The sequence below is a fragment of the Megachile rotundata genome, chromosome 3, assembly GCF_050947335.1.
Source record: "Megachile rotundata isolate GNS110a chromosome 3, iyMegRotu1, whole genome shotgun sequence".
In the NCBI taxonomy this organism is placed as follows: domain Eukaryota; kingdom Metazoa; phylum Arthropoda; class Insecta; order Hymenoptera; family Megachilidae; genus Megachile; species Megachile rotundata.
Window position 1 is genome coordinate 9529493 of NC_134985.1, and position 26605 is coordinate 9556097.

At 34.5% G+C, this 26605-nt stretch overlaps 1 protein-coding gene and 1 long non-coding RNA gene across 13 annotated transcripts in view; one reads left to right on the forward strand and one right to left on the reverse strand.

Annotated features, from left to right (window-relative positions):
* The window catches only part of Mical (Molecule interacting with CasL), an 83110-nt gene that overhangs the window by 24721 nt on the left and 31784 nt on the right, over nucleotides 1-26605 (forward strand). For 10 of the 12 annotated variants that reach the window (XR_013037598.1, XM_076529643.1, XM_012288306.2 and 7 more), the window contains exon 2: nucleotides 5893-5952. The exons of 1 other annotated variant lie outside the window; for it this stretch is intronic. The gene's annotated coding sequence lies outside the window, so the exon portion shown is untranslated. Of the gene's footprint in view, nucleotides 1-5158; nucleotides 5257-5892; nucleotides 5953-26605 lie in introns of all 12 variants that reach the window. One more of the 12 variants, XM_076529637.1, reaches the window with a different exon arrangement.
* LOC143264106 (uncharacterized) overlaps nucleotides 10752-26605 on the reverse strand; it is a 48847-nt gene continuing 32993 nt past the window's right edge. Inside the window, exons 2-3 of the long non-coding RNA XR_013037602.1 lie at nucleotides 12916-13183; nucleotides 10752-11294 (exon numbers count right to left, since the gene is read on the reverse strand). This is a non-coding gene — a long non-coding RNA (uncharacterized LOC143264106). The remainder of the gene's footprint in view (nucleotides 11295-12915; nucleotides 13184-26605) is intronic.

Here is a 26605-nt window from a genome sequence, read left to right on the forward strand (position 1 = left end):
ACGTCCCCAAATCTCTACGTCCCCAAATCCCTACTTCCCCAAATCCCTACGTCCCCAAATCCCTACTTCCCCAAATCCCTACGTCCCCAAATACCTACATTCCCAAATCCCTACCTTCCCAAATCACTATATCCCCAAATCTCTACGTCCCCAAAATGCTACATCCCCAAATCCCTACGTCCCCAAATCCTTACTTCCCTAAATCCCTACATCCCCAAATTGCTACGTCCCCAAATCGGTACAATATTAAAATAAATAAACTTGAAGTGTTAAACTTGCTTTGAACTTAATCCTTGATTATACAAATTATAAGTATTATTAAACTCAAAATTCAGTCGTACGACAAATGCGGTTTATTTTTGTATATTTGAACTGGTCTGTGCGTCACGATGTCGTAAGAGGGTTAATTTCATTCAATCAGTAATTTGGTGTCGTTAATTTCATTGGATCGATATTCAGATTGCAATGAAGTTCACTTCTCTGTAACCTCGATAAACTAAAAATAGAAAGAGCGTTTTAAAAATAAGTTCTTTTGCAAATTTATGGATAAACTCCTTCCCACAAAATTAAACTTTGATCTTCAATTTTATCTTCAATCAACTTAATTCACTAAAACTTGCTCGGTAAAAAATAAATTATAAGATTCATAGCAAATTGAATTGAAATTACTGCGAGTACAAGGAACTGTTATTACTGCGAATGCACGGAGTTACCTTAATACATTAACTGTACACTTATTGTGGGTGTTCATTATCGTTATCTAGCACTGAAAATTTAAAATAGACTGAGGCAATTAGGGAAAGGAAGGAAGAAATAAACTCCGTATTTCTTCGGGCATTCATTTTTTATGCTAATAAAAGTAAAAATATTTTGTGCTAATTTGTAGGTTGTAATTATAGCAATTTGTGGTCAGTATGCATCGATAAATAATTTGTAATTAATATGCATGTGTAAATAATTTACAACTTTAAGTTTTTACATAATTATAGGTGTTAAAATACATTTTTATTTTATTTCTTGTACTAACTTTTATCTGTTGAGCGAGGTAATTGAAGTCTATTTTCTTCAAAAGCTTTGAAATATTGAAATTTGCTATGTGGTATAACTATCTCTACGGATGTGCGTCAATTTCACGCGATCGTAATGTAAATAAAATTTTTAGTAAATTAGTTTTACCCACGCAAAAATTACAACAATAATAAATATGAATGCACCGACAATACCTTATAAACGACGGACTTCGCTAGTGCGGGGTCGCACGCGGCCGGCTCAGCCGGTATGCCGGGTTCGGACCCGGGTCACAGTACAAATCGCAGTTCGCAAGGTAGAGGGAAGTAAAAATATGAATGTAGAATACTGAAGTAATGTACTAAAATATTATTGAATAATAAAAACTTTCTATAAATATCTCATATTTTCATTTCTTGCAGTGTTTAATTATATCACTTTCTATGTGGTTTTTCTTTTAATGTATTCGTCAAGTTGACGCGTTCGTAGAGATAGGTATGCAAGAAACATCCGTAAACCTAGTGAATTTTCCTTTTCTTCTTCTGAACCACTCAGAATCATGCTATAATGTAGATTATTAGAAGGCAAACATGTTGTGCCATAATGGAAACGTTCAGCGAGTTTTAATGACGCACTATTTTGTCGAAAGAAAAAGATTCCCATCTAATTAACTCGTCGGATGTCTGCAATTTTTATCATTGTATGTTAATCGACTTAGTTTCCCGCGTCCTTGCGCTCTTGCCAGTAATTCAATGCGATATTTCGCATTATCCCGGCTTGTCCTAATTATGATAAAACTCGTTAAGCCCTGGCAAATAACTGCGTGTACCTTCCTTTCGAAGTGATCGCGTGAAATTTTTACCGGGTCAATTATCCGCAATTATGAGACCATGTCACTTGCGTGTATGCGTAGGCGCGATAGTTTTCTTGTGTTGGGTAGATAAGAAAAACGACGAAGGGAGGGTTTTTGTAAGTTGGACGATTGGTTGGGCAGTTTGGAGTTTAGGTATTTTTATGAGGGGGAGATTTTAGGTTTTGGAAGTTTGAGATGTTTAGTTGTCTTTTGTTGAGGAATTGGAGAATTGGAGAATTGTACAATTGGAGAATTGGGGAATTGGGAATTGAAGAATTGAAGAATGGAACAATTGAAGAATTGAACGATTGAAGAATTGATGAATTGGAGAATTGGAAAATTAGACAATTGGAGAATTGGAGAATTAGACAACTAGAGAATTGGAGAATTGGACAATTAGAGAATTAGAGAATTGGACAATTGGACAATTGGAGAATTAGAGAATTAGAGAATTGGACAATTGGAGAAATTCGAATTGGACAATTGTATAATTGGAGAAATTCGAATTGGACAATTGAAGAATTGGATAATTGTATAATTGGAGAAATTCGAATTGGCAATTTGGGAGTTTTGAAATTTAAGGATCCGCAAATTTTTAAAATAGGAAATTTGATAATTTAGAATTTAGAAATTTAGAAATATGACAATTTGATCATTTGAAAATATAGAAATTTGCAAATTGAAGAATTCGAGAATTTGGAAATTTAAATATTTCTAAACTTGATAATCTAAAAGTATCCAATTCCCAAATTCCCAAATCTACAAACCCACAATCCATTTATTAATCTTGCAACATAAATTTACCCACTCAGAAATAAACACAATCTTATCGCTCCATCGTATCAATACCTTATAAGAACATCATCATCGATTATTGGATAATTATTTCCATTACCAAATAAGTCCACGTATTACAGTGATCAAAGTGTAACAACACGTTTACAATTAACGATAATGAATCATCAAATCGACTATCTTGGTGACAATTGAAGCTATAGTACTCTTACAAGGAAGACAAAGAATTGTGGTGTGATAAGGGTTATCACGGTTACCGGTTTATCTGTCTCTCTCAGATTCTAACCGAGCTTCTTATCGTCCTCTTTGAATTAGCCCTTCGTCGTTTCTGCTTGTGCTAACACTATCTCTGATAAGGAAGTGCCGGCATCTCTACTTCTTTTTATCACGATTTGATTAAAATTCGCGAGAAAACAGAGCTTGGTAGCTGGTTGCATTCTTGGTATACTGTTGGCGCTAACTGTGGGTGCTGGAGTAAAGTAGGTACGAGATATCATAGAAATTGAGAGTTGCATTTGAGGGTTTTGTATTTGGGTGAAAAACAGAGGTGATAGTGAAAGATGTCTAGTTGCATTCTTACTTGGTGTAGTGTTGGCTCTAACTGTGGGTGCTGGAGTAGAGTAGATACGAGATTGGATTATCATAGAAATTGAGAGTTGCATTTGAGGGTTTTGTGTTTGGGTGAAAAGTGAAGTGATCGTGAAAGACATCCAGTTGCATTCTTATTTAGCTTACTATAGCTAGCTTTGAACAACTATGGGTGCCAGAGTGTAACATAGGGTAGTTACAAGATTAAATTATGATACAAGTTGATAGTTGCATTTGAGTATATTATACTTGGATGAAAATATAGGTGATTGTACATGTGATGAAATACAGGTGATCGTGAAAGACATCCAGTTGCATTCTTATTTAGCTTACTATAGCTAGCTTTGAACAACTGTGGGTGCCAGAGTGTAATATAGGGTAGTTACAAGATCAGATTATCATAGAAATTGAGACTTGCATTTGAGTGTTTTATATTTGAGAGAAAAGTGAGGTGGTCCCAAAAGACATGTTTTATCCTTGCTTACCATACTGTTCTCTAAATAACTAGAATTGATGTTATAATCATCTACAAGATCAGATTATCATAAAAATTGCAAGTTACATTTGAATATTGTATATTTGAGTCAAAAGTGATCGTGGAAGACATCTTAATTAATGCATTAATTATCAAGTGAGCTTGGCAACGAGTTTCATTTTATTGATCGATTAAAAAATGAAGGTTAATATTGATATTTTGTATCACTAAAAATTGTTATTGTAATAGTAATAGTACATAGGTATTAATGTTATGGTTGGTAGAAGTACTCATATTATGTATTGGTAATAAAAATAGTGTTATTAATATCAATTTTGATATAGCTATTGATGTTGATTTTGATATACCTATCTTTTAAAAATCTCCAGAAATCATCTTATGACGTGTACAAACTAATATACAGTACTCCAAATTGAATCGTTGAATACGATGATGTGCACCAAAAATAAAACGTTACTTCGATGATATCGCTGCCAAGAAATGAAAATAGGGTTAGAACATAATTCAAAGACACTCATTCGATATGGCAGATAATGTTATTCATGATAGAAGAATCAATCTTCTATGATTGAGAAACGTGTCTCACTTTTTTGGTGTGGTGAACTTTGTTTGATACTCTTAATCTCTCATTTGTGCGGTTAGTAAGTAAATATGATATTTGTGATAGTTTTTAAAAATTTTTAGAAAATTTTAGAAATGTTTCATGTTACGGAATTTTTAATTTTTGGAACTTGTGAATGGTCAAGATTTAAAATTTCAGAATTTCTGAATTTTTTATTTTCTAAATTTCTACACGTCCCAATTCCTAATTTTACTAATTTCTACGCGTCCCAATTCCTAATTTTCCGAATTTCTATATATACCAATTTTTAATTTCTTAAATTTCTAAATTTCCAAATCTCTACATATCCCAATTTCTAATTTTCCAAATTTCCACACGTCCAAATTTTTAATTTTCCAAATCTCTACATATCCCACTCTCTAATTTTCCAAATCCCTATAGATCTCAATTCCTAATTTGCCAAATTTCCACACGTCCCAATTTCTAATTTCTTAAATTTCTACATTTCCCAAATTCTAATTTTCTCAACGTTCCAATTTCTAATTTTCCCAATTTTTCAATGTTCCAATTTCTTAATGCTCCAATCTCTAATTTCTCAATTCCTAAATTCCCAAATTCCCAAATCCCTAATCTTTAAACTCCCACAACCAAAAATTAGCAAACTAACAAAATAAAAAAGAGCGATAATCTTCCTTTAACCTCAATAATCTCGACGCTCATTTACTTTCTACCACGATGAGCTCCGCCAGATGTTTTTAATCTCTCATTGCTTGCGATTATTAAAATAAACAAGCAATTTGTTACACGGAACGCTATATCTCCGCGATTAAAGTAATCTGTTTTCAATTATTTCCAGTAAAAGGAAAATTTATGAGAGAAAACAAATCGTCAGGGGTCACAAGCATCGCTCTTCAAGATTCCTAATTAATTATTTCAGCTTCTTGCAGAATTATCGTACGTACTGTCACATTTGCATGTTTTTAACATGTGAAATTGGAAAGAATTATATTTAGCTGAATTATATTTTCTGTTTAATATAAAATGTTGTATTAAATATTCTACTCGTGTTTGGCCATTCAATTGAATATTACAATGCTACTGCGGATCATTATAATGCATGAATATCTTTTGACCGAGGTCAAACTTAGTGAAAGGGTTAATAACTCTTATGATAATATCTCATATGAAGAATCATGAGTTTGAATGATCGTTGTGTTAAAAAAATTTTTGGAAGTAAAAATAGAATGTGTAAAATGTTTATATAAATACAGAGAGAGATAAAAATATATATATTTACAATAATAGAGACTACTTAACATTGGTAATGTTAACGTCAATATTCGTAATAACAAACATAAAGAAATACATGAATTCTTGCATTTTAACATTTTTATCTAATTAAATTTTTAATTGATTTATTAAGTGAACGTTACTATTAATCATTTACTATAAAATTTTATAAAAATTACTGAAATTACAGTAATTCATATAATTTGTAATAAAAATTGTATATGAGTAATATATTATTATAAAAATTGTTACAATAATAAAATTAATTAAATTTTTTAACATGATATTCCTTTGTTTCAGATGCTGCAATAATTTTTTTTTCATTCAAACCAAAATCAAGTGGTCGACAAGGTAACCAAGGTATGTTTATACCTAATTTAATACTGATATCAACATTAAAATTAGTATTGGAATTTAGACTATTTATTACAAGACATTTATAGCAAGAATAATAATCATTATTATTATACGCCACGAATAATGTTTCTTTACATATTGTTATTTTGGTGTTTTTTGCAATATTGTAGCAAACTTTTTATGTCACTATTTTTTTAAGAAATTTACTATTAAAAAGCCTCAAAATTAAAAATTTTAGATTTGAGAAATTTTTTAATTTCTCGAAATTAACTTTTAGTTATTAGAATTTTACAATTTTTGAACTACAAATTAAATAATTTAAATTGTCATTTAAATTATTATTGTCTCAAATAGAATCTATAGACGCGATATAAGAACAACATTTATAAACAATAAAATTTTCTGAGCATACCGCAGGAATTTATTTAGCATGTCCTTATATGAGGCCGCCATGACCGAACACTTAACTGTGTTAAATCATTTAGCGACACAAATATTATACAGCACATTTTTAATAAAAAACCAACTTCTTCTATAATAAGATAACCAACTACCTTCATAAAAAAAGACTACGTTTACAATAAAACGATTCACTACCTCTACAAAAAAATAACCGCGAAATTTGAACGAGCGCAGTATCAGGTCACTATCGATCGTCGTTCTAAGTTTAATATATGCATGAATTAGGAAGTGCTAGACGAATTTGCGTTGCGAACAGGCTGTTAGAGTTTTGAAGGCGTCCTTAAAACGTCATCGGTGGCTCTTCTGTTCGTGCATTCGTTATTGAACGTGGTTCGTGGGATGGTACGAGGTCAGACCAGGTTTGCCCTAGTTCGTAGTCGATTTATCCAAAGACTTTTATTCGGTTTCTTTTTTTAACGCGCGTAACCGGTGACCCGTGCTTGTAACTCGTATCACTCGTCGAAATGCGTGTCTTTTTTATTTTCGCGTTGTGCAACGCCAAGCTCTTCGAATTCGTACGAGGATTCCTCGACGGCAAATAGAACAGTCAGCGCTTGGCTTCGATGTACTACGCGCTGTGGAATCTCCATTTGACAGATAATCGAACTTTCTTACTATTTATCGTTTTTAAAGATTTGGATTTTTAGAGATTTAGACTCTTAGAGATTTGGATTTTTAGGGATTTGGATGTCTCAAGATTTGAATTTTTAGGGATTTGGATATTTAGAGATTTGGATATTTAGAGATTTGGATTTTTAGGGATTTGGATGTTTAAATATTTGGATATTTAAAAGTCCAAAATTTCAGTGAACCAGTCCTCAAATTCTAAAATTTGAAAATTCCATAATTCCAAAATGTAGAAATTAAAAAATCCCAAAGTTGCACAATTTCCAGTGTCAAAAATTTCAGCACTCTAAAATCCTATTTTCGAAGTTCCAAAATTCAGTAATTTAAAAATTCCAAAACCCCAAAATCCTCCGGCCATCCATCACCCCATATCACACATCTAATCTCTCTGAAACTTCAAACACCAAAAACCCGCCCAATTAGAACGCAAAAATAATCAGATATAAATGTTGAAGATCAGCATACTAGTGTACGCGCAAAATCGCGTAGTAGTTGAAGTAGGGTTAACAAGCAAGCGTGAAAGAATTCGTCAGAGTCGCAATTAGCAAGCCTCCTTAAATTCCCTCGACAATTAGCACGTTCGTCAACGACGACAGACAACCCTCAGACGAAGTAAACACAGAGTGCTGTTGCGAGTTTATTAACTTGTACAGGCTCTTCGGATGCGCACGTATGCGTTCGCAGACGAAAGAAAGTGCATCGTGCTGCGTTACACTTTTGCGGAACACTTCTGCTAGAAAATCGGTATTGCATTATTTATCGTTCGTTGAATCTGTTGTCTTAATTAAAGTACTGTTATGGAGTGTGACCATCTGAGCGATTTACTTCGTATAATCTGCTGAGAGAAGTGTCATATGTTCATTTATCGTTTTCTGATACAAAGGTGCTTATATCGAAAAAATGCAAATGTATTCATTTTATATGTACTTTATTGTATTTAATGTTAGGGAGTATATGTATGGTGCGTTCCTAGTCAAATTTTTAGAACCACAAATCCCTAGAATCTTATATTTCTAGATTTTGAAATGTGTACTGACATATTTAGGATTTTCAAGTTGGTGTAGTCCTAAAGTTATGCACTTTTAAATCTCTAGATTTTTCGGGGTAGATCTATGTCCCAAAATTTCTACATACCAAATTCCCTAGATACAGAAAGTTCTACGCTTCAGAATTCCCTAGATGACCAAATTTCTACGCTTACGAATTCCCTAGATTCCCAAATTTCTACGCTCTGAATTCCCTAGACCCCCAAATTTCAAGCTTTGGAATCCCCTAGACCCCCAAATTTCAAGCTTTGGAATTCCCTAGACCCCCAAATTTCAAGCTTTGGAATCCCCTAGACCCCCAAATTTCAAATTTGCCAATTTCCTAGACCCCCAAATTTCCAGCTTTGGAATTCCCTAGACCCCCAAGTTTCAAATTTTGGAATTCCCTAGACCCCCAAGTTTCAAGCTTTGGAATTCCCTAGACCCCCAAGTTTCAAGCTTTAGAATTCCCTAGACCCCCAAGTTTCAAGCTTTGGAATTCCCTAGACCCCCAAGTTTCAAGCTTTAGAATTCCCTAGACCCCCAAGTTTCAAGCTTTGGAATTCCCTAGACCCCCAAGTTTCAAGCTTTAGAATTCCCTAGACCCCCAAGTTTCAAGCTTTGGAATTCCCTAGACCCCTAAATTTCAAGCTTTGCAATTCCCTATATCCCCAAATTTCAAACTTTGGAATTCCCTATACCCCCAAGTTTCAAGCTTTGGAATTCCCTATACCCCCAAGTTTCAAGCTTTGGAATTCCCTAGACCCCTAAATTTCAAGCTTTGCAATTCCCTATATCCCCAAATTTCAAACTTTGGAATTCCCTATACTCCCAAGTTTCAAGCTTTGGAATTCCCTAGACCCTCAAATTTCAAGCTTTGGAATTCCCTAAATCTCCAAATTTCAAACTTTGGAATTCCCTAGACCCCCAAGTTTCAAGCTTTGGAATCCCCTAACCCCCAAATTTCACGCTTTGCAATTCCCTAAAACCCCAAATTTCAAGCTTTGGAATTTCCTAGATCCCCAAATTTCAAGCTTTGGAATTCCCTAGACCCCCACATTTCAAGCTTTGGAATTCCCTAGACCCCCAAGTTTCTATGAGCCGAATTCCCGAGACTGTGAAATTTCAATTTTCCGAATTTCCTAGACCTCCAAATTTCAAATTTGCGAATTCCCTAGACCCCAAAATTTCTATGGTCCGAATTCCCTAGATCCCCAAATTTCTGTGTTCGGAATTCCCTAGACCCCAATTGTGTACTTTTCAAATTCCCTAGACGCCATAGTTACTACTTTCTGAATTCCCTAGACGCCACATTTATGCATCACGAATTCCCAAATTACCAAATCTCTATCATTGAAAATTTCTTTCCTCTCAAATTTCTAAATTTGCAAACCCGCGAATCCCCAGATCCCTATATTCCCATATCAATATCTCTAAAAATCCTCAAGTCCCTATATTACCACAATTACTGAAATTCTCAAATTTCTAAAACGTGCAAATCTTGCGAAATCTCTAAAAAAGAAGAATCTAATAATTGTAGAACAACTGTTTCGCTTCGAGCGTCGCATTTTTAGTAGGTCAGCCAGATTTGGTGTCGACTGTACATTGGCGTGGTTCTTTTCTCTGGTCGCCAAGTTATAAATTTACGACAATTAACGGGTATCAGGTTAGCTAGACGAACGACAGACAAGCAGGTTGTGGACCTCGCTTTATTGCCAGCCGTGCAACGACACCTAGACCATTCACCATGTGCACAATAATATGCACATCGTTGCTGAAGCATGTAGGCGCACTTGTTCGATCAACGACGTACGATACTATTCTCGTCCCATTGATTTTATTGGTCGAACGCGTGTCCATGTGCCGGCCAATATTACCGGTAACCATTCGTCCATTATTAACACCCTTGTCTTTGAAAAATTTCCGGTTAATAGTTTGATGACCGCGGCTTTCATCGGACGACGCCTCCACGTTTCGATTTAATGAACGCTAGGGGTAGACAAATTTAATTATTATGAATTATAACTGTTTCAGAAAAATATTTTTTAACATATACGATAAATACTATACGTATTATAATTTATTATGTATATTCTGGAATTGTAAAATTTTTATTACATTTTCATTTTTTTCTTTTTGAGGGTGCATGTAGAGTTGTATTAATTTTATCGATACGGTATTTATTGATCGGAAGTTCATAAAAAATTAGTAAAAATACTGATGTCTATATTTACTTGTAACAAGTATCAAATTGAAAAGAAACAGTGTGACACTTGAAGAATATCAGACTGTGCATCGTGTACCGAAAATGTATCCCATATTTCTTTTCTTCTCCATTAAAATGGGTGTACTACAATACGCATTGTGGAGGATTTAGTTGTTCGCTCCTTTTACTTCTTCTAGGTATTGCTTTTATTCATTGTAAGATATGGTCTTTCAATTCCTTTTTCTCGCACTTTTCTTCCTTTCAATTGTACCCGTTTCCTTGTCTACATCTTGCACCCGGTTTTTGTTGAATGCACGGACCAGGGGTGGAAAACCAATGCGGATTTTCTTTCAAGGGAAATCTTAACGAATGTTCCTGATTATGATGTTTCTTTATTACTGCATAATAAACATTCTTCTACTTAAATTTAATACTTGCATATTTAATTATTTTTACATTTGTATTTGTGCGCTGTTCATATTTATATTTATATTAATCTGTATAATTGAATTTTTAGTTCAAACTTATATACAACAAAACATGTACATTAATTAAAATAAATGAAAATTGAAAGGTTGATAATTATTTATGTTAATGATAATTGCACTTCCAGCACGTTAAAATATTAACAATAAATGTAATAAAGTATGCATAAGCTTTTCCCTGACTAAACATCGTTAAATGACAAATCGAAGTCGATAAATATTAGACATATGAAGCAAATTCAATTTGTCAATACAATTTATCAACACTGTCAATATTTATTGACAAATTTCGTTTGCTTCACGCGTTCAATATGTAACGACAATACGTTTCACGTTGTGTCGTGTTCAACTAAAGAGAAACTGGTACAGTGATTACTGTGTTATCAATATTAAAAACATTTTGGTTCTTGGTGAATCACCTGGTCAATATTTTTAAGGACAATATGTCAATCCGTTTCTTCACGTTCGATAATATTGACAGTATACATATTGATCGTCAGACGGCTCCTTTAAGTGGGACATCGGGATGGATTGAAAAACCTAGTTTTGGAGGGTGAAATATTTATCAATAAGATATAAATTAATATTCAGCAGCAAATGGAATGAGTTAATAGTGAAATTATTATGAAAATTATTAGACAAGACTATAATAAAAATTATTTCATTTATACAGGATGTCTCACAACTGTAGGTCCCTGAAATGAGGGGTAGATGACGCGATTCTGAATAAGATTTCCCTTTGTAAAAATGGGGTTTGAATCTTCGTGTTTGAATTATTAAGGAAAAACGCGGACCAATCAGAGCGCGAGGATTATTACGCGTTGGATTACTACGTGTTGGATATCCACATGCTGGATTACTATGCGTTAGATTACCACGCATTAGATTGCTACGCTTAGAATTACCACGCGTTGCATTACTACGCGTTGGATTACTACGCGTAGAATATGCACGCGCTAGATTACTACGCGTTAGATATCCACACGCTGTATTAGTACGCGTTGGATTACTACGTGTAGGATTACCACGCGTTGCATTACCACACGTTGCATTACTACGCGTTGGATTACCACGCATTAGATTCCTATGCTTAGAATTACCACGCGTTGCATTATTACGCGTTGGCTTACTACGCGTAGAATATCCACGCGCTAGATTACTACGCGTTGGATATCCACACGCGGTATTAGTACGCGTTGGATTACTACGTATTGGATTACTACGCGTAGGATTACCACGTGTTGCATTACCACACGTTGCATTACTACGCGTTGGATTACCACGCATTAGATTCCTACGCTTAGAATTACCACGCGTTGCATTATTACGCGTTGGATTACTACGCGTAGAATATGCACGCGCTAGATTACTACGCGTTGGATATCCACACGCTGTATTAGTACGCGTTGGATTACTACGCATTGGATTACTACGTGTAGGATTACCACGCGTTGCATTACCACACGTTGCATTACTACGCGTTGGATTACCACGCATTAGATTCCTATGCTTAGAATTACCACGCGTTGCATTACTACGCGTTGGATTACTACGCGTAGAATATGCACGCGCTAGATTACTACGCGTTGGATATCCACACGCTGTATTAGTACGCGTTGGATTACTACGCATTGGATTACTACGTGTAGGATTACCACGCGTTGCATTACCACCCGTTGCATTACTACGCGTTGGATTACCACGCGTTGGATAACTACGCGTTATCCAAAGCTGCCGTTCTCGCGTCTGCGCATGCATAATCCTCGCGCTCTGATTGGTCCGTGTTTTGCCTTAATAATTCAAAAACGAAACTTCAAATCCCATTTTTGCAAAGGGAAATCTTATTCAGAATCGCGTCAGTTATCCCACATTTCAGGGACCTACAGTTGTGAGATACCCTGTATAGTAAGTTATAGTATAATTTATTAAATATATATTTTACCAACGATGTAGTCACTTATTTAAATATTTATAACATACTTGAACAAATTATTCAACAAAATTTTGCCAATATTCCTAAATTACATTTTATATTAAATTTTTTCATCTCTTTTTCAAAACTATCACTCCTTAAAAGATTCAAAAATCCCAAATTTGCACATTAAGATAAAATTTCAGTCAGTTCCATTATTTAGTAGTTTAACGATTAATTAACACGTACAGAGAACTATTGACCCGATATCTCGTTTGGACAGCAATTTATATTTTCGTCGTTTTATCGAGCTTATTCGTTAAGAATTGTTATCAACGAGGGTCATCTAGGTGCACCATTCGTCATCCATCTTCTTCCCTTTTCATTCCTTTCGTATATCTCGCGATAGAAAGCAGGACCAATTAGGGGACAACAAACTCCTTCGAATAAAATTTCCCCGGTAGATTGAGAGTAGAATGCGAGGAAATTGGCGATCTCCTTCGACTCCTCTTTCGTTCTGAAAATGAAAGCGCAGGCAAATGGATTTTATATGAACCGGAACATCCATATGTTGGAAAGTAATTATTGAATGTACGAAATGGAGTTCTAGTTTCTGTTGTAAATTAAAGATTGATTGGAATTAGGTGAACGAGTGTTCGATTTATTTGTATAATACGATGTGGAGCAGGGGAGGATTCGATAGGGAAAATGGCGATTTGGAGGTTCAGAAAATGGAGGATAGGAAAATTGAAGTATTAGATGTTGGGATATTTGGGGATATGAGAATTTCTGTATTAAGGGATTCAGAGATTGGATGTTTGTGGATTTCAGAATTTAGGGAGTTAAGAATTTGGGGATTTGGATATTTGAGTAGTCAGAGATTTGGATATTTGAGGATATGAGAATTTTTTGTATTGAGAGATTCTGAGATTTGAACATTTGTTGATTTTAGAATGTAGGTATTTAGAAACTTAAGAATTTGGGCATTTGGACAATTGAGGATTTCACAATTCAGAAATTTAGGAATTTAAGTGATGAGTGTTGTTCGTCCCATTCAGTCAACATGTGCGTTTGTACCAAAGATACTTTTTCTTTTATATTATTCAACTAGCTTGTATTCATTATATTTTTGTATTATCTCCTTATGTTATCATATCTAACTATGATTGCGTATTCATTTTTATTTCATTTATATTAAACTTGCACATTAAGTATTTAGATATTTAAAAATTTAACACGTATTACAATTTAAAAGTAAAAATGCCTAAATATTTGATACATCCGTTATTTTGTAGAATATCCAGGAATACGTGTATCTGAATTATAGTGTTAGCAGCAGCTTCTTCATCGACGCCCACGGTGTCTGTAAAATTGGTCGGCTTGGTCGCTCTAGTTGAGCAGAATTGCATCCCTCGTTCGCCCACCTCGAACATTATATTTATAGAGGCACACTCACCTCTTCTTGTGTTTTCTTGCACCCGTTGTTTGTTATTTGAACTGGTCGTTTAACTATAACGTTACGGATGAACCGATTGGGACTCGACACTCACTTAACCCTTTCTACATTGTTAACTGGAAATCTATGTTTAAGTATTAGATTTCCAATTAACAATATCGATGTTCAAATATTAATCGTTTATAAAATAATTCTTAGATAATTTCTAAATTCTTGATATTTCTTAAATAATAAATTTTTTAGTTTGACGAATTGACAATGAAAAATTTTATTTTTTCCATTTTCTAGCAATTGTTTAAAATTCATTTTATAAAATGAATGAATAAAATGATATTTTCTAGTAATTGTCTAAAATTCTGTTCATAAAATGAATTAATAAAACGAATTTTACTTTTATTTAATAAAATGAAGTTTACTATTTTTTTAATGAAATGAATTTTACTCTTTTTTTGAACAAAACGAATTTTACTATTTTTTTAATAAAACGAATTTTACTATTTTTTTTTAAACAAAATGAATTTTACTTCTTTTTTTAATAAAATAAATTTTACTATTTTTTTAATAAACCAAATTTTACTCTTTTGTTAATAGTAAATAACTTTTGCAATTCATTTAATAAAATGAATTTTCCAATACAAAAATATTTCGTGCAACTAACAGGAGAACATTTCCATTTTTCTCTTATCTAATTTTTTCATGAAGTTCTATTTAAAAAATTGTCAAATGTAAAAATGATTACGATTTTAAGTTCCTACGTCTTTTATTCCATGGTACACTTTTCACTCTTATCTACGATTACAAAACGAGAGAAACCGTGAAAGGGCAAAGTTTAAGAATATTTTTCCACTTTTCAAGTCCACTGAACTAAAAGTAAAATACGGTTGTTGGAACTGGGTTGCGCCTTAATCCCCTTTGAATAGCCAGGTAGATTTACCTGAGCATGAATGTGCTATAACATAGCTTCTGATTTATTGAACCTTGAAGTGCACCTGGCAACATAGTAAAATAGAACCATAAAATTCTGCTGCTTTTCTTATTTCTATGCATTTAGGGCTTTTGTTATTATATAGTTATTTTGGGATTAAATTTAATTCAAATTTACTTTAATTAGCAAATTAAAATTTACTATTTACTTTAGGCTTCACAGTCAATTTTATGAGTTTAATGCAATTATATCCTTATAAAGTGAAATTTTTAAGAAAATTTTTACTGACGTTGATATTTGTATTCGTAATTATTTTTATGGAATTGTCATATTATAATTTTTGTTAAATTTGTATTGAATTGTTAAATAAAAACATATAGTTTATTATTAAACTGTAATGTGTCATAAAAATTTTTCATTTTTATTTGTAATTTTAGTTTTATTTTTATTTTAGATAGCATTGCATTTAAATTACGCGCCAACCGATCGCGTCAATCGGTTCAGCGAATAGGAAACTCAGCGGGAGTCAGTCACGATCCAGCCATCGACACGAAGTCACTGTACTCTATCAATTTTATATAAATATATTTATATTTATAACAAAATACACTTTGTATCATCAAAATATTATAACAATAGATGAAATTTTACATTCTTTGAATATTCACAAATAAGAATACATATTAACTCAGAAATAAGTATAATTAAATTATCAATTTTCACAGAGTCTAATAAAATTTCTCCTAAAAATTTCTCAAAATTATTTAACAAACTAAGCTCGAATAAAAAATAATAATACGTTAAGTTAATCTCAACAATCTAATAAATTAAATAAACAAAAATTTATCTAAAAAATATCAAATTAGCGAAAGAAATACAATCCATATACAATCTCCCTAGATTACTTCAGCAAGCTAAACGCCATTCTTTGTCTTCTATTCAAATTAACATGGTATCATAGTGCTAGTGTAATTACGGATAAAGAAGACGTTACGTCAAGCCACTATATGAAACAGTAAATTAAAATGTGTCACAACGTTCCATTATCTGTGATCCCTGAACTGTTACACCGGTCGTTACTTATGCATCTACATTCCCATCGTCCCACATATTTAGAAGTATTACATGCAAGGGATTCTGGGTCAGAGAAAAACCGTGTAAAAGTCAACGAAGAGGGAAAAGAGAGAGAAAGAGAGGCTGAAAATGGTTATTGATTTTTAGGCGGTGTCTTGTGAGGTTCTGGCGACATTTTAAAAACAGTTAGGGTGGCTCAAAAATTATTTTTTTTTCTCCCACCCTCTACAAATTTAATTGCATAATTTTTCTCTGTCATCCTCTATAAATTTAGTTGTATCAAAATTGTAGCAATAATGTATTCAGACTAAGGCTGCTATCGAACAAATTACAGTGTAGGGGTGGCTCAAAAAATTGTTCTTCCCCTCTCACCCTCCAAAAATTTTCATATAGGAACATATTTAGTTATGCCAAAATTGCAGCAATAATTAACTCTGACTAATGCAACTATTGGACAATTCATAGTACTAGGGTAACTCAACAAAATTTTTCTCTCGCACCCTATGTAAATTTAGCTGTCTCAAAATTGTAGCAATAATGAATTCAGACTAATGCTGCTATCGAACAAATTATAATGTAGGGGTGGCTCAAAAATAATATTAAATAATATTAAATTTGTAGAGGATAAACGAAAATTTGTTGAACCGCCTTAAAAAACGATACTTTTACTTTTACAAGCAGGTGTAACTTGATGGATCATCGAGAATACGGTGAAACCTCGATTTAACTAATTAGCGAGACGATCACGGAGTAATTGAGTTTCCTTAACGATCGAGTAATTTACGCGTAACATTAATTTTAATATCGAAAGTTCAATTCGTTTAACGGATGCTCTATTAAAATACGCTATTTTATAATTCTAGTTTAACCTTTCACTTTTTGTTCGTTATTTATTTATATGATTATTTGTACCTAAAGTAACATTGAATTATTGTGTTAAAACTAATTTTTATGTAAGATATGTAGAAATTTTTATGTAGGTATAAAAGGAGGTTACATTTGGAATCATAAGATGCATTTGTTTTTTAATTACTATTTCATTGAGATTTGGATAAGTGTGTCAATTGAATTACCACGGTTCGCATGAAAGATTGCTTTTATTATTAAATGACTTTCCGAGGTATTAAGGTAACGAGATTAGAATACGAGGTTAATTGGACAATTAAAATTAGAAATTCTCGGTTTGTTTTGTAGAAGATGAATCTCGAATTTGGAGAACGAAATAGTGAACAGGTAAATTGAATTCTGAATGCGTTACTGAATTAGGATTTATGGGTAATAAACTATGTCGATCACATTTTCCTGACACGTACAACTACGAATATAAAATCATAATCGAACAACATTCTATCTTGTAGCGTGTCGCATTGTCCGAATAATCATTCGACCGATCATTCATTGATATTCATTCAAGCTTCGTCTCAACGGCGCTCCCATTGAACAGCACAGTTCAACAGCCTCCTTTCATTATTTCTCATTCTATATTCTCTTTTAGTTCATTCAAATTTTGCAAATTTTATCATTTTCATATGTACTTTTACAAATCCCTATATTTTCAAATTCCCAACACAGTTCAAATCCCTATATTCCCACATTTCCAAATATTTCAAAATTCCCAAATTTCCCCCAATTCCAAATTTCCTCAAATTCCTAAATTCTCAATTTTCCACGTTACCAAATTTCCCTAGATCTCAAATTTCTGAATTTTCAATTATACAAATCCCCAGAATTTCCTAAAACCCAAATTTCCCTAGATTCCAAATTTCTAAATTCTGAACTATACAAATCCCCAAATTTCTCAAGTGCTCAACTTTCCAAAATTCCCTAGATCACAATCTTCTTAAATTTCCCCAAATCCCAAATTTTTCAAATCCCTAAATTCTCAACTATCCAATTCCCCAAATTTCCCTAGATCCAAAATTCCAAATTCTCAACTTTCCAAAATTCCCTAGATCACAAACTTCTCAAATTTCCTCAAATCCCAAATTTCTTAAATCTCCAAATTCTCAACTATCTAACTCCCCAAATTTCCTTAGATCCCAAATTTCTCAAGTTCTCAATTTTCAAAAATTCCCCAGATCACAACCCTCTCAAATTTCCTTAGATTCCCCATACGAAATCTCTCCAAACCTCCAAACCCACCGAAAACCAAACAACGAAACCGCATTACTCTCGCATCAAGTGCACATTTAACGCGTTGCAGCATTCGAAGAATTTCTGAAAATAAAAAGAGAAGCTTAATGGCGAACGTTTTATTTAAGACCTCATTGAGATTCTAACGTGGAAATATGTCGTCCCATTTCGACGACAGACTTTTTACCGGAGCAGCAGCTGAAACCGTCTCGTTTGTTGTATTTATAGACTGGTGCCCTCGCCTCTGATCATTTATGTATAAAGGCCGTTGTTACTTTGTTCCACGGAGAAACAGGTATTCTGCCAATGATATCGCTCGCTTTGCCGTGCAAAAGATATCTGGAGATAAAGAATGGAAGAGAAAGAGTCAGACGAATCTGGCACCGCTGAAAGTTTCTTTTTTCACCAATGTCCGAGCTTCTTGCCTTTTCTTCTTTCCCTTTTTACCTCAATTTTACGGGACCACTGGGTCATTTTGCCATAGGTCTTTACGCTCTTCCTTGCTACGGGGCTTTTAACCTGCGCGGATGGGGCACTTTTCGACTGGGGAATCCTTGGACCTTTGGACCTTCGAAACTTTTATGACTTTGGGGTACTTGTGATGTTTGGGTTTTTCTGTGTTTTGGGGCTTTGGGAGTTGGACATTTTTTATTCGACGAATTTGGAGTTTTTAGTTTATGTAAATTTGGAATTTTTAAATTTAATTTGGGATTTTTAATTTTACAAATTTGGAATTTTTTAATTTAACAAATTTGGAATTATTGGACATTGAGATTCCTGAAAGTTGGATTTTAGGGTTTTGGGACTTTGACATTTTTTATTTAATGAATATGGAATTTTTATTTTAACAAATTTGGAATTTTGTATTTGACAAACTTGGAATTATTGAACATGATTCTAAATTAACTTTAGATCTCAGTGCCTGAAAATTTTGCTAGTTTGAAGTAATTTTGAAAATCCAGATCATATTTATACACATATATTTAGCTTTATTTAGAAGACATGTGCCAAGACAGTTAGATCGTATTCCTAGAACACTGTGTGATCGTGATATGAATTATTTTACTTGTGTCCAAGTAAATTTTCATGTGAAGTATGAAATTACTGCAACATATTTTTCATTGCTCTCTTAAATAGAAAACAATATATTATATACTATATTATTATAGTATTAGTTGTATAATTTACTTTAGTAATTAAAAAATCTCATAATTTTTACACAATCAGTTTTTCATATGGTTCCCATTTAATATTTTTTTATGATTTTCATTTTATTTTCACACAATTAATATTTCATAAGATTTTCATTTTTACAAAATTTTCACAGAATCAATTTTTCATGCGATTTTCACATTACATATATTTCATACGACTTTCATATAATCAATTTTTCATACGATTTTCACGTAATCAATTTTTCATACAATTTTCACGCAACCAATTTTTCTTACAGTCTTCATATAATCACGTTCTCTAGTTATACAGGGTATCTCACAACTCTAGGTCCCTGAAATGTGGGGTAGCTGAGGTGATTCTGAATAAGATTTCCCTTTGCAAAAATGGGGTTTGAAGCTTCGTTTTTGAATTAAGGAAAAACGCGGACCAATCAGAGCGCGAGGATTATTACGCGTTGGACTACTACGCGTCGAATATCCACGCGTTGGATTACTACGCGTTGGATAACCACATGCTGGATTACTACGCGTTAGATTACCACGCGTTAGATTCCTACGCGTTGCATTATTACGCGTTGGATTACTACGCGTAGAATATGCACGCGCTAGATTACTACGCGTTGGATATCCACACGCTGTATTAGTACGCGTTGGATTACTACGCGTAGGATTACCACGCGTTGCATTACCACACGTTGCATTACTACGCGCTAGATTACCACGCGTTAGATTCCTACGCTTAGAATTACCACGCGTTGCATTATTACGCGTTGGATTACTACGCGTAGAATATGCACGCGCTAAATTACTACGCGTTGGATATCCACACGCTGTACTAGTACGCGTTGGATTACTACGCATTGGATTACTACGCGTAGGATTACCACGCGTTGCATTATTACGCGTTGGATTACTACGCGTAGAATATGCACGCGCTAGATTACTACGCGTTGGATATCCACACGCTGTATTAGTACGCGTTGGATTACTACGCGTAGGATTACCACGCGTTGCATTACCACACGTTGCATTACTACGCGCTAGATTACCACGCATTAGATTCCTACGCTTAGAATTACCACGCGTTGCATTATTACGCGTTGGATTACTACGCGTAGAATATGCACGCGCTAAATTACTACGCGTTGGATATCCACACGCTGTACTAGTACGCGTTGGATTACTACGCATTGGATTACTACGCGTAGGATTACCACGCGTTGCATTACCACACGTTGCATTACTACGCGCTAGATTACCACGCGTTAGATTCCTACGCTTAGAATTACCACGCGTTGCATTATTACGCGTTGGATTACTACGCGTTGAATATGCACGTGCTAAATTACTACGCGTTGGATATCCACACGCTGTATTAGTACGCGTTGGATTACTACGCATTGGATTACTGCGCGTAGGATTACCACGCGTTGCATTACCATACGTTGCATTACTACGCGTTATCCGAAGCTGCCGTTCTCGCGTCTGCGCATGCGTAATCCTCGCGCTCTGATTGGTCCGCGTTTTTCCTTAATAATTCAAAAACGAAGCTTCAAACCCCATTTCGGAAAATCTTATTCAGAATCTCGTCAGCTACCCCCCATTTCAAGAACCTACAGTTGTGAGTCACCCTGTATACTTCAACTCTTTGAAAGAGTAGAATAGACTGCTCAAAATAAATATATAATAACAACAATAAATATGTACAAACCACTAAAAGAAAATAGTGTGCATTGCGATGTAAATAGTGTATACGTTTGTAAGATACTCTATAAAATTCCAAAAACTCTGCAAAAAGTTCTCTAGTATACTTCAATCCTCTGAATGAGCAGAATAATAGATAGTGTCATTTCTCGAACTGGTCGAATCTGGAGCAGATAGTTCTCTCGATGCTAAGAAGAAAGCCGAGAGAACGATGGTGGGCTTGGTTCCAAGTTGTTCCAAAACATGGCCACGACACCTTACCACACAGTGTAAGCTCATCCTATGTTGCTCAATAACGTTTCAAGACTTCTAATAGATAACCCAGTGAACCGTTTGCCCGGTTGAGCTCGTTCTTTAAACCGCGTCCAACGTTTTAACATTCGGGTCGCTTGCTCGATCAAGCATCGCAGGTGGCTCAAACATTACGGTAAATTTCTGTACGCCATTTTTAGTAGGTCATTGATACCCGCATTGATCGGTTCTTTTAAATGAGTTAGCGGAATATATTTATCGTGGAACGAATACACGGGAATTCGCGTTTAACGCCGCGGTGAAAACAAACGTGCTGCTATTGTGTTCGATTTGGAGGGTATAGCGTGGTCGTAAATTGAACAACGGAAGTGGGACGGTTTTTGTATGAGGCTTGTAAGTAGGTGGAGTGAGAGAATAAGGATGTTTGTAATTTTTATAAATTTATAAATTTGGAAATTTGAGAATTCGGAAATTTGTGATTTTGGGAAATTTTAAAAATTAATCAAATTTCATTGGCTAATTAATCGCACATTAATACGTCTTCCTAGACATATCCATTTTCACTTTGGCTGTGAATGTGTTAATTACTCCATGTACTTTCTTCTCGTTGATTGGCTGATAGTGTTAACATCAGTGTGAATGATGTAAAACGATCGTTAAGATGCTAGTAGATATTCAGAAGTGTTAATGAATGCAATAGGTGTGAGGAAAGAAAGTGGTTTTGCAATTTGCAAGTTGGAAACTCTTGCTGATAAGAGTAGAACGTTGTATATCACATATCGTACATTAATTTATTTTACTCATACATGTGTTATATAACATGTATATTAAAACAACTGGTATAATAAAACTTAATATACATGTTCAACTTATATACATATGATTATTGTATGTATATTATACAAATTCAGATAATATAACATTTCAGTATATTGATATGTTGTATATGTTACATGTATTGCATACAGTACAGATCTTTAATTTGCACTGAAATTAATATTTCACCCCTATTCAATACTTTTTCGAGTTTTACTTACTATCTTTATTCTTTTCTTTTCAATCTAAAATGCTATATAATTATAGTTGTATATACTATATAAGATGCAATATTATACAATTATATAATAGAAATTTATTTGAACAAAGAAAGATAGGAGTTCTCACTACACTTGTATTCTGAACTTCAGAATGTTCCGAAAGAGACAACTGAAAGTTCGTTAAGGACAGCGTGTTTCATCGTTCCTTAAAAAGGCTAAGAGTCTCTTGGAAGAACAAAGGTATACCAGAAGAGGAAGGCATGAGCGTAGGTATAACGTGGTTGTCGTCGGATGACGCTCGTTTGCAGGGACAATTTGTGATAATGGCCGGAACAGCTGATCGTGTGCGAACTACGAGAAACGATTCCTCCGGTGATGGTGTGAAACGTTATTATGTGGACACTAGACTCGCATAAGCTTCCTTCACATACGAACAAATATGCAAACTTCACAATTTTTTTCATTCTCAAATCTTCAAATTTTCGAACGTTCAAATTCTATTCTTAAATTTTTTAATTTTGGTGTTTCTTAAAGTTTTGGGGTTTTGAATCTTCGAGTTACTTCAATTTCGATATCTTTATATTACTGAATTTCTATATCTTCAAATTTTCATGTTAGTAGATTTTTTAATTTTCTAAAGTTTCAAGGTCTGGGAATTCCTAAATTCATAAATTTTTACATTCTTACATTTTTAATTTTTTCGAAGTTTCAAGGTGAAAAAATTCCTAAATCCCCAAATTTTCCATCGTTAGATTTCTAACTGTTCCAAACTTTCAAGGTCCAAAAATTCCTAAATCACCAAATCTCCACATCTTTAGATTTCTAACTCTTTCAAACTTTCAAGGTCCAAAAATTCCTAAACTCCCAAATTTTCCAAATTCTCAAAATCCCCCAAAATATTCTCCTAAGTCCATTCTATAAATTAATTCCACAATTCCCAGCATACATGAAATTCAAAAGAACACAGCACACGTAATGTGGAACGTGCGAACACCGTAAATTTTTCCAACCCTAATAACGTTAATAGAACTAATTTGCAACAGTATAACCATAAGAGAAATTTATACGAGCCATATGATCGTTTCTATCGCAGCAGTTAACGTTTTAATAGAGATAACGGTCGATGGCGAAGTTTAACTCGATGAAAACGCATAAAACGCTTGAATCTCGATAGCCGGAATTCGAACACGCGACACAAATTGCATTGTACATTGTATGTACTGCACAATACGATTTGACTAAAAAACAAGAACAGGGTTCAGGATAATAATTCATGAATTTTATTAATTGAAAAATTAAAGAAGACCAGGCTATTCAAACTTAATCGAATATCAATCGATCACCCCCTGGAGGTTCACGTTCTTCACCAGAGTTACATTTTGACAAAATGGCAAATTTGATGAATAATGTACAAGCACTTGAAGGATGTGATTCAGCGTTATAGTGACAGAGAGCGCCATAATGTAGAAATAACATAATAGAAGAAAGGATGTAAGAATATAAGAACATCTGTCCACATCGTGTAACAATACAAAACGTAACACGTCGATAAAAACGCAATATTAATTATTTTCTGCTTTCACGAATCGAACACTTTCGAACGAGAGCGAAAGCGGTCTTGCATCTTTTATCCGTAACACCGTGCGTGATAATGAGCTGAACGCGCGCAATTTTATCTGGCGAGCGGTAATTTCTCTTGTAGCGCCGTACAATGACTTGTTATGCAGAATATCGGCGGACGATCGTAATATCACGGTGCAGCCCAGTCGATACACCCGATGCTCTTCTACACGGTTCTTTGAACTTACGACCTGATAACTATGCGCTCCTCCTGCAGCGTGCCTTTGCGAGAGATGCGGCAAAACGGAAGCGAGCCAACTTTCCCCGATAGACGTCCTTTCGAAGATCAAAGTGATCATCCGTCAGCTCGTGATGCTATCCACAGACGCTTCTTTATTTCCCCGCGTTCTTCGATCAAAATAATTCTGCCGGCTATTTATTCGCCACGCTTCCGGGGAAGAATATTATTAACGAAGGTAGTTCAGAAAAGAGACATTAAAGGTGAGCTTGCGTTAGGTTCTTGCACTATTATTATCTTCTCTACGCGATTATTCTGTATTTATATACCGATTTCTGGGGTGAGTTCTTTTTTGGCGGTATGTTTAAAATGTTGGTATTGATAGACATGATAGCTTTTTGCAGAAATTTTTATATTAATATGACTGTTAGTCTGTGATGTTACACAAGTCTAAATTCGTAAATCTTCGATTCAAAATTTCAAATTCCCGAATTTGTTCAACTTTCAAACTTCTGAATCTTCAGATACAGTCTTGCATCAATTTTATATTTTTTCTTCAACCTTCCAGATTTTCAAATCAGCCAAATTACGAAATTCGGAAGTTTGCAAAGGTATTGCTAAAGAATGAAAGAAGGGTTCTTAAACCTTACACAAATTTTCCCTAGTTATTTAATTAAACAAGGATTTTCAGGACAGTGTAGTTTCCTGAACTCGACCTATCAGTTGACTTAATATTTATAATCTTGTCTAACTGTTGACATAATCTTGTCATTACTGTTTGCAGTAATGAATCTTGACAATAGTTACGAAGTCCAAAAACATATTAACTATGAAAGCACTGTTACCTAGTCATAAGGGCTAAGGTCCTCCACTAGTCTACCTCTTTTGATCTGAACCTGCAGGACCAGGCTCAGTGATACCAACGTTGGATGACCAAGTACATAATCTTATCTGAGTGTTTGCAATAACAAATCTTAACAATAGCTACGAAGTCCAAAAACATATTGACCATGAAAGCACTGTTACCTAGTCATAAGGACTGAGGTCCTCCACTAGTCTACCTCTTTTGATCTGAACCTGCAGGACCAGGCTCAGTGATACCAACGTTAGATGACCAAGTACATAATCTTGTCTAAGTGTTTGCAGTAACAAATCTTAACAATAGCTGCGAAGTCCAAAAACATATTGACCATGAAAGCACTGTTACCTAGTCATAAGGACTGAGGTCCTCCACTAGTCTACCTTCTTTGATCTGAACCTGCAGGACCAGGCTCAGTGATACCAACGTTAGATGACCAAGTACATAATCTTATCTGAGTGTTTGCAATAACAAATCTTAACAATAGCTACGAAGTCCAAAAACATATTGACCATGAAAGCACTGTTACCTAGTCATAAGGACTGAGGTCCTCCACTAGTCTACCTCCTTTGATCTGAACCTGCAGGACCAGGTTCAGTGATACTAATGTTGGATGACCAAGTACATAATCTTGTCTAAGTGTTTGCAGTAACAAATCTTAACAATAGCTGCGAAGTCCAAAAACATATTGACCATGAAAGCACTGTTACCTAGTCATAAGGACTGAGGTCCTCCACTAGTCTACCTCCTTTGATCTGAACCTGCAGGACCAGGTTCAGTGATACTAATGTTGGATGACCAAGTACATAATCTTGTCTGAGTGTTTGCAGTAACGAATCTTGACAATAGCTACGAAGTCCAAAAACTATTGACCATGGAAACACTGTTACTTAGTTATAAGGACTGTAGATCCTCAGCTACAGTTAGAATATACTCTCTGAGGTCCAGACAGAAGAAAGACAAATACTCTTATATCCTTGCATAGCGATTTTATACTAATTACTTAAAATAGTCAAATAGTAATTACTTAAATTTCTATCTAAGATTTCTATTCAATCTCAGATTTACTAAACACAGTATCTTATATTACTATCTAAAGCTCCCGCATCCTGATGCATCTAAACAGCAATACCCACCTAGACATAGTTTCACAGATTGATAAAGTAGCTCGTGAAAGGTATAAACGAAGGTCGTAACGCCGATAATTAATACGATTCGTTAATTAATAGTTGTAGCGGTGTTAGTTGTTCCAGTTAGAGTTTTTACGAGCGCATTGAAGAAACGTTACCAAGAGCGAATTGATTCAGGTGGCCTCGGTGGAGCGTTAGATACTGCACAGAGCCGACTAATCCGCCACCCATGAATTATGTGACTCGTATCGCGGAAGTTGTTTCTAAATTGATTCGTAAATCAATAGCAGAGCGTGACCGAATCTCTCTGTTCTTCTCTGTGTCTGTGATACTGCGGTGCGATGCATCGCCACGGTTCTCGGGTTCTTTGCGTTTATTATACCATCGTAATGCGAT